Source organism: Scyliorhinus canicula, chromosome 11 (assembly GCF_902713615.1).
Source record: "Scyliorhinus canicula chromosome 11, sScyCan1.1, whole genome shotgun sequence".
NCBI lineage: Eukaryota > Metazoa > Chordata > Chondrichthyes > Carcharhiniformes > Scyliorhinidae > Scyliorhinus > Scyliorhinus canicula.
The window spans coordinates 38410393-38424331 of NC_052156.1; the positions used below are offsets into that span (position 1 = coordinate 38410393).

Genomic DNA, 13939 nt, shown 5'->3' on the forward strand with positions numbered 1-13939 from the left:
CCAAATTAGGTTGGAGAGGAGGGGTGCAGTTAAAATACTGATAGTAATTAACCCAACCCCCCCCCCCGTCACCAATCTGGTTTCCTTCCTGTTGAGCCCCCCATATAATCTGTTTTTCTGAACAAAAATGCAGAATGTAATAATCTTGTAATAATCTTGCCAAGATCAATCTTCCAACTGTGCCCTTTTATTCACATAACAGAAAAGATTGCAGCAGCAGCTTACAGTGCACAAGCCCAACCTGGAGAACTACAGAATACTTTATAAAATATGTATTTGTTATTGAACGGTTGAAGCAGTGGGTTTTAAACTCCCGCTACTTGTTTCCCATTGGGCAAGCTCCCGCTCACTCAATAGGGAAGCTCATACTCCACAAAGCCCACGGGAGATCTATTGATGATCCTGCATTTCCTTCTTGGCCACCATAACATCCCTTCCTCCTTACATCCCTAGTACCCTCACTGCAAGAAAGTCCCTTCTACTACTTGGCGATGGGTCTGAGGTCAGTCGAGAGTGGGATTGGATCTGGTAGTGTGAACCGAATTGCCTTCGTTTCTAGAGGGAGTGCCGAAGGGTTCCTCAGAAGTACACTGGAACCTCCAGGTGGTGGGGTTCTCAGGTATCTGCTGCTCTTGTCCTTCTAGATGGTAGTGGTCATGGGTTTGTAAGGTGCTGTCAAAAGAACCTTGGTGAGTTACTACAGTGTATCTTATAGATGACGCACACGGCTGCCACTGTTCGTCAGTGGTGGAGGGTTCTTCTATGGGGTCCGCTTCAGTCAGGGAACCAGCTTTCACTGTTTCCATCTCAGAGTCCATGTTCCTGTTATCTGGAGGGATGGGCGCTGGGTTGGCTTCGAGCTGTTGTCGGTACTGGTGGCGGCCACCTCCATAGCCGGTATTGAGGCTCGCTCAGATGAAGATTCCCTGCTCCTGAGGTGGATCAGGTGTTTCTTTATGACCTTACCCTGCACCTTCACTTTGTATGACGCTGGCCCAGTTTTCCCCATGATGATTCCAGGGATACAGCTGGGATCATCTCTGAAGTTCCTCACGTAACCTGATTGCCTGTTTCAAATGGTCTTTCTGTTCTTGCAGAGTCATCATTTCTTTTCTGATTCTCTTGTGGGGCCACCACCCTCCCCACAATGTTTGGGAATAATAGGCTTAGTCTCATACGAAGCCGTTGTACCATTAACATTTCCGCTGGGGCAATTCTGGTTGATGTGTGAGGAGTGATCCTATATTCGAAACAAATCGTGCCAATTTGATGTCAATGGATGCTGCCGGTTGTTTTTTTTATGTCAGTTTTAAAAGTCTGTACTGCTCGTTCCTCCAGCCCATTTTCTTTCTTTTTTTAAATAAATTTAGATTATTCAATTCATTTTCTTCTAATTAAGGGGCTATTTAGCGTGGCCAATCCACCTACCCTGCACATCTTTGGGTGGTGGGGGCGAAACCCATGCAAACGCAGGGAGAATGTGAAAACTCCACCCGGACAGTGACCAAGGGCCGGGATCAAGCCCGGGACCACGGCACCGTGAGGCAGCAATGCTAACCACTGTGCCACCATGCTGCCCCCTCCAGCCATTTGATGATAGTATGGGGCTGGTTTAACACAGTGGGCTGAAACAGCTGGCTTGTAATGCAGAACAAGGCCAGCAGCGCGGGTTCAATTCCCGTACCGGCCTCCCCAAACAGGCGCCAGAATGTGGCAACTAGGGACTTTTCACAGTAACTTCATTGAAGCCTTCTTGTGACAATATGCGATTATTATTATTATTATTATTAAGGTGATGTTCTGATGTGTTTGATCCAATTAGATAGTATGAGGTTTTGAAACTCGCTACTGGTATTCTGTGTGTGCAGGAACTCTGTTGTAATATCTCATATTTTTTTACTATTCATTTATGGGATGTGGGCGTCACTGGTTAGGCCAGCATTTATTGCCCATCCCTAGTTGCCCTTCAGAAGGAGGTGATGAGTTGCCTTCTTGAACCGCTGCAGTCCTTGGGGTTTAGGTATACCCACTGTGCTGTTGGGGAGGGAGTTCCAGGATGTTGCCCCAGCGACAGTGAAGGAACGGCGATATATTTCCAAGTCAGGGTGGTGAGTGACTTGGAGGGGAACCTCTAGGTGGTGGCATTCCCAGATACCTGCTGCTCTTGTCCTTCTAGATGGGAGTGGTCGTGGGTTTGAGAGATGCTGTCGAAGGAAGTTGGTGAGTTACTGCAGTGCATCCTATAGATGGTACACATGGCTGCCACTGTTTGACACTGGTGGAGGGTTTAAATTTTTGTGGAAGGAGGAGCAATCAAGCGGCTACTTTGTCCTGGATAGTGTCGAGCTTCTCAAGTGTTTTTGGAACTGCACTCATCCAGGCAAGCGGAAAGTATTCCATTACACACTTGACTTGTGCCTTGTAGATGGTGGCCCTAGCGGGAATCGAACCTGGGACCTTGAGCTGTGAAGAAACTGTGCTAACCACTGTGCTACCATGCCGCAGGAGTAGACTGATAGGGCAATAATTGGCTGGGTTGCATTTGTCCTGTTTCTTGTGTACAGGACATACCTGGGCAATTTTCCACATTGCAAGATAGATGCCAGTGTTGTATCTGTACTGAAACAGCTTGGCGAGGGCAGGGCCGGCTCAAGGCACCGGCAACTCGGGCAGTCGCCCGGGGCGCCATGTGCTAGGGGGCGCCAGAGACTTGGGTCCCGCGCATGCGCAGTTGGGCAGGTGCCAACCAGCGCATGCGCGGTGGCCGCCCGCCCCCAGGGCCGCCCTCCCCTCGGTCCCCCCCCCCCCCCCGGTCCCCCCCCCCCCCTCCGGTCCCCACCCCCTCGAGTCCGCCCCCCCCCCCGCCCTTGGGTCCCCCCCCCCCCCGCCCTCGGGTCGTCCCCCCCGGCCTCGGGTCCCCCCCCTCGGCCCCCCCCCCTTGGCCCCCCCCTCGGCCCCGCCCCCCCTCGCTCCCCCCCCTCAGCCCCCCCCCCCCCTCGGCCCCCCCCCCCCTCGGCCCCCCCTCGGCCCCCCCCCCCCCCCAAGGGCGCCGAAGTTCAGCTTGCCCGGGGCGCCAGCAACCCTAGGGCCGGCGCTGGGTGAGGGGTGCGGCAAGTTCTGGAGCACAAGTCTTCAGTACTGCTCCCAGAATATTACCAAGGCCCATCACCTTTGCAGTATCCAGTGCCTTCAGCCTTTTCTTAATATCACATAGACTGAATCATATTGACTGAAGACTGATATCTGTGTTGCTGGGGACCTCTGGAGGAACCCGGGATGGATCATACACTCAGCACTTCTGGCTGAAAGTTGATGTGAATGCCTCAGCCTTGTCTTTTGCACAGATGTGCTGGGCTCCTCCATCATTGAAGATGGGGATGTTTCTGGAGCCTGCTCCTCCTCCAGTGAGTTGTTTAATTGTCCACCACCATTCACAGCTGGATGTGCCAGGACTGCAGAGCTTAGATCTGATGCATCCGTTGTGGAATCACTTAGCTCTGTCTATTACTTGCTTGTAGCGTGGGAGGTAATGGAGATCATGAGGTCTATCCTCCAACCATTTGGAGTTTTCATCTACCAGGATCAGAACCATTGAATCCATAAAAGACCCAAAAGCATCTGTGTGCGTTCCTACCCATGGCTTGCCAGACCATTCTCATGGCTGTTGGGAGGCTGAGGGAGGGAGTTTCTGATTATCCTGGCATAGATCGCACTGTCTCACCAAGTCAATGATGTCCGAGTCGAGGCCGGACTACCAGACACAGCTCCTGGCGACCATTTTCATTTTCGATACTCCAGGGTGGACATTATGTCGTTCCAAAAGTATCCGATACTTTTAGAACTACAGTGCAATCTATGCCAGGATAGTCAGAAACTCCCTCCCTCAGCCTCCCAACATCCGTGGGAATGACCTGGCAAGCCATGGGTACAAACGCAGGGCGAGGAACAATTACTTGGGACCCCCGGAGAATGATACCATCCACAACACTGAGCTCATATTTCTTAGTCTGATGGTGTTTCATTTCTTCTCAGGGTTTCCCCCAAATCCACCATTCAGGATCACGGCAGGATTCTCCGACCCCCCGCCAGGTCGGAGAATCATTGGGAGGTGGCGTGAATCCCACCCCGCTGTTCCGAAGCCGGCTGCCGAATTCTCCAGCAGCAGTTTTCGGGAGATCGCGCCTCACCAGTCGGGGGTCGTTGGCAGCGGCCCCTCCCAGCAATTCTCCGGGGCCGAAGGGCCAAGCGGCCACCCGTTTTTGGCCATTCCCGCCGTCGTGGAATGGACATGGTCCATCCCGGCGGGACCTTGCTTGAAGGGCAGTTAGTGGGGTGCTCGGTGGGGCGCGGGGGATCCGGCCCCAGGGGGGCCCCCACCGTGGCCTAGCCCGCGATCGGGGCCCACCGATCTGCGGGCGGGCCTGTGCCGTGGGGGCACTCTCTCCCTCCGCGCCGGCCTCTGTAGGGCTCCGCCATGGCTGGTGAGGATGAGAAACTCCCCTGCGCATGCGCATGAAACATGCCAAAGGTTCTGCCCATGCGCCAGAACATGCTGGCAGTCCTGCGCATGCACCAACCCGCGCCGGCCGGCGGAGGCCCTTCGGCGCCGATTGGCGCGGCGCCAACCCCTCCAGCGCCAGCCTAGCCCTCGGAAGTGCGGAGGATTCCGCAACTTCCAGGTGGCCCGACGCCGGAGTGGTTCACGCTGGTCTTGGCGCCGGTGCAGGCCGCCCCGCCAATTTCGGGAGAATCTCGGCCCATGTACTTTAGTTTAGACAGTGTTGGATCTTTTTGCATCCGGGTCTTAATTTGCTTTGCAGACACCGGCAAAGTCTTTAAAAGATTGAGGGTCATCGTGACCTCTTCCAATGCTGGTAAAGAAGTCGGGCTTGTGGACAGTGGGAGGCGACTGAACACATTGGTGTTAGCTATCAGGCTGCCGGGGTGGTGCTCTAAAAGGTATTCATAAGCTGTAAGTAACAGAGCCCAACCTGTATCAAGGCAGAGGCAATAGGGGAATTTCCTTATCCTGTTTACAAAGTACCAAGAAGGCCTTGTGGTCAGTCACTATTATGAAATGCCTACTGCAGACGTATTCGCGGAACTATTTTACGCCAAACACATCCGCCAAGCACTCTTTCTCAATTACCTGACGTTCCACCATTATTGGTGCGGCTTTGGTCGTGATGATGCGGTTTAATTTCATTGTCCCTATTTCTGGGAGTGAGTATACCTGAATGGCACAGGCCGTACTGACCTTGGCTTCTTCCCTAAACAGCGCGAGTTTTGCCTATTTCTATAACTTTGTGTCCTTTGGCAGTCCTTGCAATTGTCCACCGTCTGGCATCTACAACCTTCCGTAACATGTTTTCTTGCATTCTTGGGGCCTTTATTGCATTTCCTTGACTGCCGGGTGATGTGAGATGAGCTCCGATATTGTAATGGGCTATCTGATATCTTACTTACACAAGCCCCCTCAGTTGACGAACAGTCATTGTTGCACAAGACCCTTCCCCCTAACTGGAGGACATTGCTGTTTGACGCCCCTTGTAGCTCCCAAGCCCCATTTTCTGCATTTTCCAGTGATAGTTGTTTCGATGGTGTTTTAAAATCCAGGTTGTGTTCCACTAATAGGCTTTTCGGGGTTGTCAAGTTGTTTATTCCACGTCCCAATCTGTATCGCAATATTTCGACGGGGATGGTCCAAATTTACAATAGAACATAGAACATAGAACAGTACAGCACAGAACAGGCCCTTCGGCCCTCGATGTTGTGCCGAGCAATGATCACCCTACTTAAACCCACGTAACCTGTATACCCGTAACCCAACAATCCCCCCATTAACCTTACACTACGGGCAATTTAGCATGGCCAATCCACCTAACCCGCACATCTTTGGACTGTGGGAGGAAACCGGAGCACCCGGAGGAAACCCACGCACACACAGGGAGGACATGCAGACTCCACACAGACAGTGACCCAGCCGGGAATCGAACCTGGGACCCTGGCGCTGTGAAGCATTGATGCTAACCACCATGCTACCGTGAGGCCTGTTCTGTCAATTGTTCTGTCAATTTTCATAATCAGGCCAAACATTTGGTGGTTCCCCTGGCGTTCTCCCTGCTGTGTTAAAGTGGTGTTTCTGGAGTATAACAGAGGGTTTAGGATCATAGTGGGTTTTTAGCAAGTCTACTGACTAGTTAAAAGTCTTTGAGTCAGAGGCATCTGGTTAGGACAGACTTTTATCACCCTGAATGTCGGGGCCCTGCACGCTGTCAGTAAGATTATTTTCTGTTTTTCATCTCCCTCAATATTATTAGCCTCTGAGAAGTAACACATATGCTTTGTGTATTGGGCCCAGACTTCTCCACTTACATCATAGGGTTCAAGAAGCCGTTTGTTCTCAACAATTAAAGTTGCTCAAAGGAAAAAGTTTGTTTACTCCTCGCCGCCAATGTAATAATCTCACCAAGGCCAGTCTTCCAACACCATAACTTTTTATTCACATAACGGAAAAAGCCTCAGCCGTGGCTTACAGCACATAAATCTAAGTTGGGCAATCACCCAAAGCCCCCAGGCATATCCAGTGATGATCCCCCTTGTCCTCCCTGGCCACCATAACACAGAAGACCCGCAGAAAGAACGTGGGGCGTGTTCTATCTATGCAGATCAGGCCCAATGGTATCAACAGAGTTCAATCGACAATATCAGCCGGAGACCTGTGAGATGAAGGTAGCATCCACTCTTGGAATCTACAGAATTCCTACAGTTCAGAAGCAGGCCATTCAGCACTTTGAGTATGCACTGACCCTCTGAAAATAGTCCCACGCCCCCACCTTATCCCAGTAAGTCCGTGCATTGATCATGGCCAGTCCATCGAACCTGCATTCTTTTGATTGTGGGAGGAAACTGGAGCTCCCAGAAGAAACCCACGCAGACACGGGGAGAATGTGCAAACTCTATACAGACAGTCACCCAAGGCCAGAATCCAACCCAGGTCTCTGATGCGGTGAGTGGGCAGTGCTAACCACTGTGCCACCATGTCTTCCTTGTCAGGCAAAGCTGCCAGAAACCAGATCCTGGGATGGAGGATGTTAAGAGGATGAATTCAAAAATGTATTTTCAGGTTTTCTTGTGGAGCAGCCCTAATCGAGCGGTCCTGGGCCTCCCTTGCAATGAACCACTCCATTCACCCTAATCGTGACTGGAACCCCACCTCACAATCACAGTCCCAACCTCTCAGCTTCCCCTACCCCCCGTGATCACAGTTTTGATCTTTCAGCCTGCCTCCCTTCCCTCACTATTTTTACCCCAAAAATTCACATTCGCCCCTCTGCCCCTCTCCACCAACCAAACTGCCAGGACCTGTACCCAAAAGAGCCTGGCAAAATGTCCTCTTGTCTCTTGCTTATCCTCTTGCCCATAAACCAGACTGTCAATCGAGCCAGCTTTGGGTAGGAGACTGCAGCATATTACAATCAGCGGGGCCTCCAGGTTGCTGGCCTTGTCGGGCCTGGGACACACTGTCCACACCTTCCTGCTGTAAAAAGGGATCTGGTGATATTGTAATAATTTTTGCTGGTATTAGGTAGAAGTTGGGCTTCCCATCTACATCCAGGAAATAAACGGATGAAAGTTAAAAATAAGATTTGAAATGTAAGTTGAAGAAATTATTTAAATAGTAAAATAAGCTGGGATATTTGCCTGCGGGCAAATTGACTGAATGAGAGAGGTATTATCTGACCACAAAAATGCTTCTGTGAAGTAATTTGGCTGATGCAATTCTAATATTCAACAAATTTCACTTGACAATTTCCTTAGTTACTTTTTTTCCTCATGATAATTTTAATGAACAGTTTTAATCACACAAAAATGAAACATGAATGCCTAATTGCATACAAAATTATTGTACTTTAAAACATTATTTGACAAAAAATATTTCTTTTCAAAATAAATTTTCTTTAATTTGCTTTACTTGGTTTCACTCTAATTTAATTAGATTTACAATTTTCACCATATGATTTATACTAATCATTCTCTACATTGAAAGTGCCACTCTCAAAATTCTCAGAATCAAAATCCCCTCTGAGACGTATTTGCTCAATGTGTGTTAACACTGGATATTTTATCACCAATGTCAAAGATGACGTCTATAGTATCACTCTCTGCATTTTCAGTATCATTGCCTGTATTTTTAAAGTTTTGTTGAAACATGGATGGGATTCTCCGTTTCTGAGACTAAGTGCTGGATTCTCCGCCCTGCCACGCCACATTTCTGTTTCACCCTGCCGGCGGGATGCTCCGTTACGCTGGCTGGTCATTGGGGTCATTGGGGTTTCCCATTTTGGGGCTGCCCCACCCCGTCGGGAAACCCCTGGGCCGCCGGAAAAATGGAGCACCGGCCGGCGGAGAATCCAGCGTTGACGCCAACGCAGAATCCCTGGACTTTTATGACAGAAAGAACGGTGCCGCACCTGGACTGATTCCGCTACTGTGGAGGGGCTAGCACCGGTGCCGCATGGAACACAATCGATTCCAATGAAAAACAATGCAGGATTCGCCAGGTCTGTGATTGACATTCGGAAGGCTGACTGGTTGGAGCTGCACATACACATTACACTCCCCACAAACACTTACCCATCCAAAAAGATGGCACTGGTTGTGCCAGAGTGTGCCCGTATAGCTGATGGGTGAGCTGGGGCAAGAGGGCATCCCAGGAAGGTGAACTGGTGGCCACCTATACCACCGTGGCACTAAGTTCAAAGTGGGCTGTTAACGGCAAGCGCAGCTGCATGGCTGCCTTGCCGGCTGTAGCAATGGTGCTCCGTGCCCGTCCACCCCGACCCCACAGCCCATCTCTTGGCCAACCCCCGCAACTCCCCGCAGCCCTGGCAGAAGCCCCCCGCCAGCAGCACAACTGTCAGCAAACTATGGCGATGTTGGACACTTTCCTACCCCCCTCTCTCTTCCTCTGCAGCCGCCACGCCGGTTTTATGATTTTTAAAAGAACAAATAAACGCGGCCCATCAGAGGTGGAGAATCACAGAGACCCCGGGGAATACCGGGTCGGGCCTGCTAATGATATGCAAATGATGTCTACTGTATGTGTGTTCCAGACCACATTGACGCCGCTGTGCTGGAGCATTGCGATTTGGCATCAAATCAGCGCCTGCCGCGATTTTGGCATCGGAACCGATTCTCCGCCCAATCACCTTTCCAAATTTTGGCATTTACTAACGTAGAATCCCGCCCAAAATGTCTGGATTTTCCGGGCGTTCCCACCAGCAGCATTCTCCGGTCTCGCCAAAGGCGGCCTGCCGTGACGGGTTTCACGGTAGCGGAACGGGTGAGCCATGCAAAATGCTGTAGACATCGCGGGAGCAGTAGATCCCGATGGCGGCCATTGTGAGCCGCCTCCACCGGTGGCGGGGTGTGGGGAGGGAGGGGGGTGGTGGGGGGGAGCAGGAAAATCCCACCCTCAATATTTCATGACAGACCACATTAGCTCTTCTATCTTGAACCAAACAAAATAAATTCCCTGGTGATCTGACTCAACCTGGTATATTTTCTCATTTTTGTTTCAAGGATTGTTTTGGTGTCGTTGTTATATCCAGAAGAACATTCAATAGGTCAGGTGATTGACTGAAGGATGGCAATCGTACTTTACCATGTGTGCAACACATTGAAATGACTCTTTTCAGCTCTTTGTTCCACAACAATATTCATATCTCTGATCTACTGCCAATTCTGAGTCTAACTCATAATTATGACAAGGAAAATAAATGAAAGCTTCCTTAAAGAGTCCTTGGTCTTTTACTTGCAGCACTGGTTCTTCTTGCATTGTGTGACTCCCTATCAACGTTGTGTCTTTTGCTCTAATATCCTCATCTCCCCTGGCTCTGTCGTGTTCCCTGACCAAGTAATAATGGGTGGTGCCTCAGAACATAACTTAATTGAAACAAATAATAAATGAAATATGAAAGAAAGTCAGGGATTTTTGACATGAATTTATCACATTCTCTCCGGAACTGCATCGTAATGGTTGGTTAGTTTGGGTCTGATTTACAGCGTCAGTGGGGCCACAGTGTAGGCAGGGCTGCAGGATTCCCTGCTTAGTGGGTGTGGTTAGAGGGCAACTCACCAAAGTCAGGCCCCTTGGGTTTGGCTATCATCCAGCAAGTTTGGTTGCGATTGGCCCAAGGACTTTGGATGAATTTGCCAATGATATACAGACCAAATTCTGCGACAATTTATGTTATGGTAGCCAAGAAGGACATGGGGGATCATCAGTAGATCTCCCTGTGGGCTTCGTGGAGTATGAACGTATCTATTGAGAGGGCGGGATCTCACCCAATGGAAAATGAGCAGCGGGAGTTTAAACCCGTTGTTTTAACCTGGGCCGGTATTCCGTCGATCCCCGGGCTTGGATCCTGTGCGGCTGCGACCTTTTCCGTTATGTAAATAAAGGGGTGTGGTGTCAGAAGACTGGCCTTGGCAAGATTTATCAATATATAGAAATTTTTAATTCTTATTCAACATCGCTGAGCGACAACAATATTAGGCGGTTTATCAAATATTTTTGCCATAGTTTTACCAGCTGGGGATATTAGTAGGGTGGGCTGGATTCAGGTACATGAGGATTTGGAAGCTGAAAGTACCGTCGCTCACTCATGCTGCCCTTGAAGCATTCCAGTTTCATCTTCTCTTTTGGCTGTCTGCCCAAGTAATTTATCCCCACTCTTTTTGCATGTGAGCTTAATTTAGCCAGCAAGCCCCGTGCAAAGCTAATCTAAAAATTAGTGCGAGGCTTTTCAGAAGCGAGATTAGTAAATACCTCAACACAAAAAGGGTGGTCGAAGTTCGGAACTCTCTTCTGCAAACAACAATTGATGTGAGATAGTTGTTAATTTTAAATGTCAGATGGATTGATTTTTGTTAACTGAAGGTATTAAGGAATTTGGGGCAAAGGTAACTTGATGAAAGTAGGTCACAGATCAACCATGATCTCACTGAATCACAAGCAGGTTTGAGGGACAAAATGGTCCAGTCCTGATCCTTTATTCCAAGTGAGAGGCAGTAGGCCTTACATCCATTCTGTCCGAAGTTAATTGACCTGATGCAGAACGGTAGTTTAAGGTAATCTGCTTTGTTGAGATAGACAGTAAAGGGTTGTAGTGTTTTTTTATTTTTGCCTATATTGCATGGATTTTGTGTAGTTTTGCAGATCATAGAATCATAGAATCCCTAAAGTGCAAAAGGAGGCCATTCGACCCATCAAGTTTGCACCGATCCTCTGAAAGAGCACCCTGCCTCGGCCCAATCACCCACCCTATCCCCGTAACCCCACCTAGGCGCAATTTAGCATGGCCATTCCACCTAACCTGCACATCCTTGGGAGGAAACCGGAGCACCCGGAGGAATCCCGTGCAGACACAGGGAGAACATACAAACTCCACATAGACAGTCACCCGAGCTTGGAATTGAACCCAGGTCCCTGGTGCTGTGAGGCAGCAGTGCTAACCACTGTGCCTCCGAGTCACCAGAGCAGAACATGGAGGAAATGTTTCTGTTGTTATAGATGTTGCTTGAATATTTGTTTTGAATGTTAAAACGAAACTCACTGCGATGAACACATCTCCAAAGTTCAACAAACAAAAAGGTGGAATTGTTGGCCCAACCCGAAAAATGGGTTTTGGGGCCATGGTATTCAATTTATCCATGTTTGTTCATTGTGGTAAATTCATGCTGCCTTCTGCTTTACATGTTTGTTTATCTTGATGGAAGAAGTGGAAAGAAAGAGAGGAGTCATGTATCTGCAATAGGCCCTCAAAAGTGCTCAAAAGTCAGGGGGAAGAAATAGCAGCAGAGCTCATGCTGGGAAAACATGCATGCAGATCAGGAAGAAACTTAACAATCTGACACAAGTTGTCAAAGTCAATGAGTTCATTTTCAAATAGCCTATCCTATGCCCTGTACCTCTACCATGATTCACTGCTCCATTCACTAGATTGTGTAACCAAACTACCAACGATCTCTCTTAAAGTCTCAGGACACAATGATTCAGTGCATATGCTGTACCTCACCCTCACACACTCAACTTGTTGCAAACCTTGCTTCAACACCTCACAGCTCACACAAAATTGACAGCTATTCCACCGTGATAGCCGCATTGCCCAATCATATTACAGGCGACTTACTTCCACACCTCCCATTAGAGTCGGCCATATAGCCCCTTGTGCTTTCTCTGCCGCTCAACTAGATCATGGCTGATCTTCGACCCTAAAAAACCCATATCCATTGATGTCTTTAATATCTAGCAATCCATTGATTTCTATCGAAAATGTACTTAATCACTGAGCCTCCATGCGCATCTGTACAGGAAAATTCCAATGATTCACCACCCTCTGACTGATTTCCCAAATCTCAATCCTAAACAACCTACCCTTTATTTTGAGACAGTTTTCTAAGCATCCATCCCCTTACCTCGGCTAGAAAACATCTGTCAGGCATCTACTCTGTCACGTCCTGTGAGAACTCTGTATGTTACAATGAAGAGGCACTTTGGCACAGTGGTTAGCACTGCTGCCTCATTGTACCAGGGACCTGGGTTTAATTCCGGCCTTGGGTGACTGTGTGGAGTTTGCACATTCTCCCCGTGTCTGCATAGGTTTCCTCTGGGTGCTCCGGTTTCCTCCCACAGTCCAAAGAAGTGCTGGTTAGGTGGATAGGCCATGCTAAATTGCTCCTTGGGGTCCAAAGATGTGCAGGTTAGGTGAGGTTACGGGGATACTGCGGATAGCGATGAGCACTGTGAATTGCGGATAGCGATGAGCACTGTGAATTGCGGATAGCGATGAGGACTGTGTGAATTGCGGATAGCAATGAGGACTGTGAATTGCGGATAGCGATGAGCACTGTGAATTGCGGATAGCGATGAGGACTGTGTGAATTGCGGATAGCGATGAGGACTGTGAATTGCGGATAGCGATGAGGACTGTGTGAATTGCGGATAGCGATGAGGACTGTGTGAATTGCGGATAGCGATGAGCACTGTGAATTGCGGATAGCGATGAGGACTGTGAATTGCGGATAGCGATGAGGACTGTGAATTGCGGATAGCGATGAGGACTGTGAATTGCGGATAGCGATGAGGACTGTGAATTGCGGATAGCGATGAGGACTGTGAATTGCGGATAGCGATGAGGACTGTGTGAATTGCGGATAGCGATGAGGACTGTGTGAATTACGGATAGCGATGAAGACTGTGAATTGCGGATAGCGACGAGGACTGTTGAATTGCGGATAGCGATGAGGACTGTTGAATTGCGGATAGCGATGAGGACTGTTGAATTGCGGATAGCGATGAAGACTGTGAATTGCGGATAGCGACGAGGACTGTTGAATTGCGGATAGCGATGAAGACTGTGAATTGCGGATAGCGACGAGGACTGTTGAATTGCGGATAGCGATGAGGAATGTTGAATTGCGGATAGCGATGAGGACTGTGAATTGCAGGTAGCGCTGAGGACTGTGAATTGCGGATAGCGATGAGAACTGTCAGAGGATACAGCGGGATTTAGATTGTTTGGAGACTTGGGTGGAGAGATGGCAGATGGAGTTTAATCCGGACAAATGTGAGGTAATGCATTTTGGAAGGTCTAATGCAGGTAGGGAATATACAGTGAATGGTAGAACCTTCAAGAATATTGAAAGTCAGAGAGATCTAGGTGTACAGGTCCACAGGTCGCTGAAAGGGGCAACACAGGTGGAGAAGGTAGTCAAGAAGGCATACGGCATGCTTGCCTTCATTGGCCGGGGCATTGAGTATAAGAATTGGCAAGTCATGTTGCAGCTGTATAGAACCTTAGTTAGGCCACACTTGGAGTGTAGTGTTCAATTCTGGTCGCCACATTACCAGAAGGATGTGGAGGCTTTCGAG

The 13939-nt window shown here is 49.1% G+C and overlaps 2 protein-coding genes across 6 annotated transcripts in view; one reads left to right on the forward strand and one right to left on the reverse strand.

Annotated features, from left to right (window-relative positions):
* The window catches only part of cacna2d3a (calcium channel, voltage-dependent, alpha 2/delta subunit 3a), a 1093156-nt gene that overhangs the window by 851263 nt on the left and 227954 nt on the right, over window positions 1-13939 (forward strand). The gene's annotated exons all lie outside the window — the stretch shown is intronic.
* LOC119974011 (leucine-rich repeat and transmembrane domain-containing protein 1) overlaps window positions 1-13939 on the reverse strand; it is a 47804-nt gene that overhangs the window by 18681 nt on the left and 15184 nt on the right. The gene's annotated exons all lie outside the window — the stretch shown is intronic.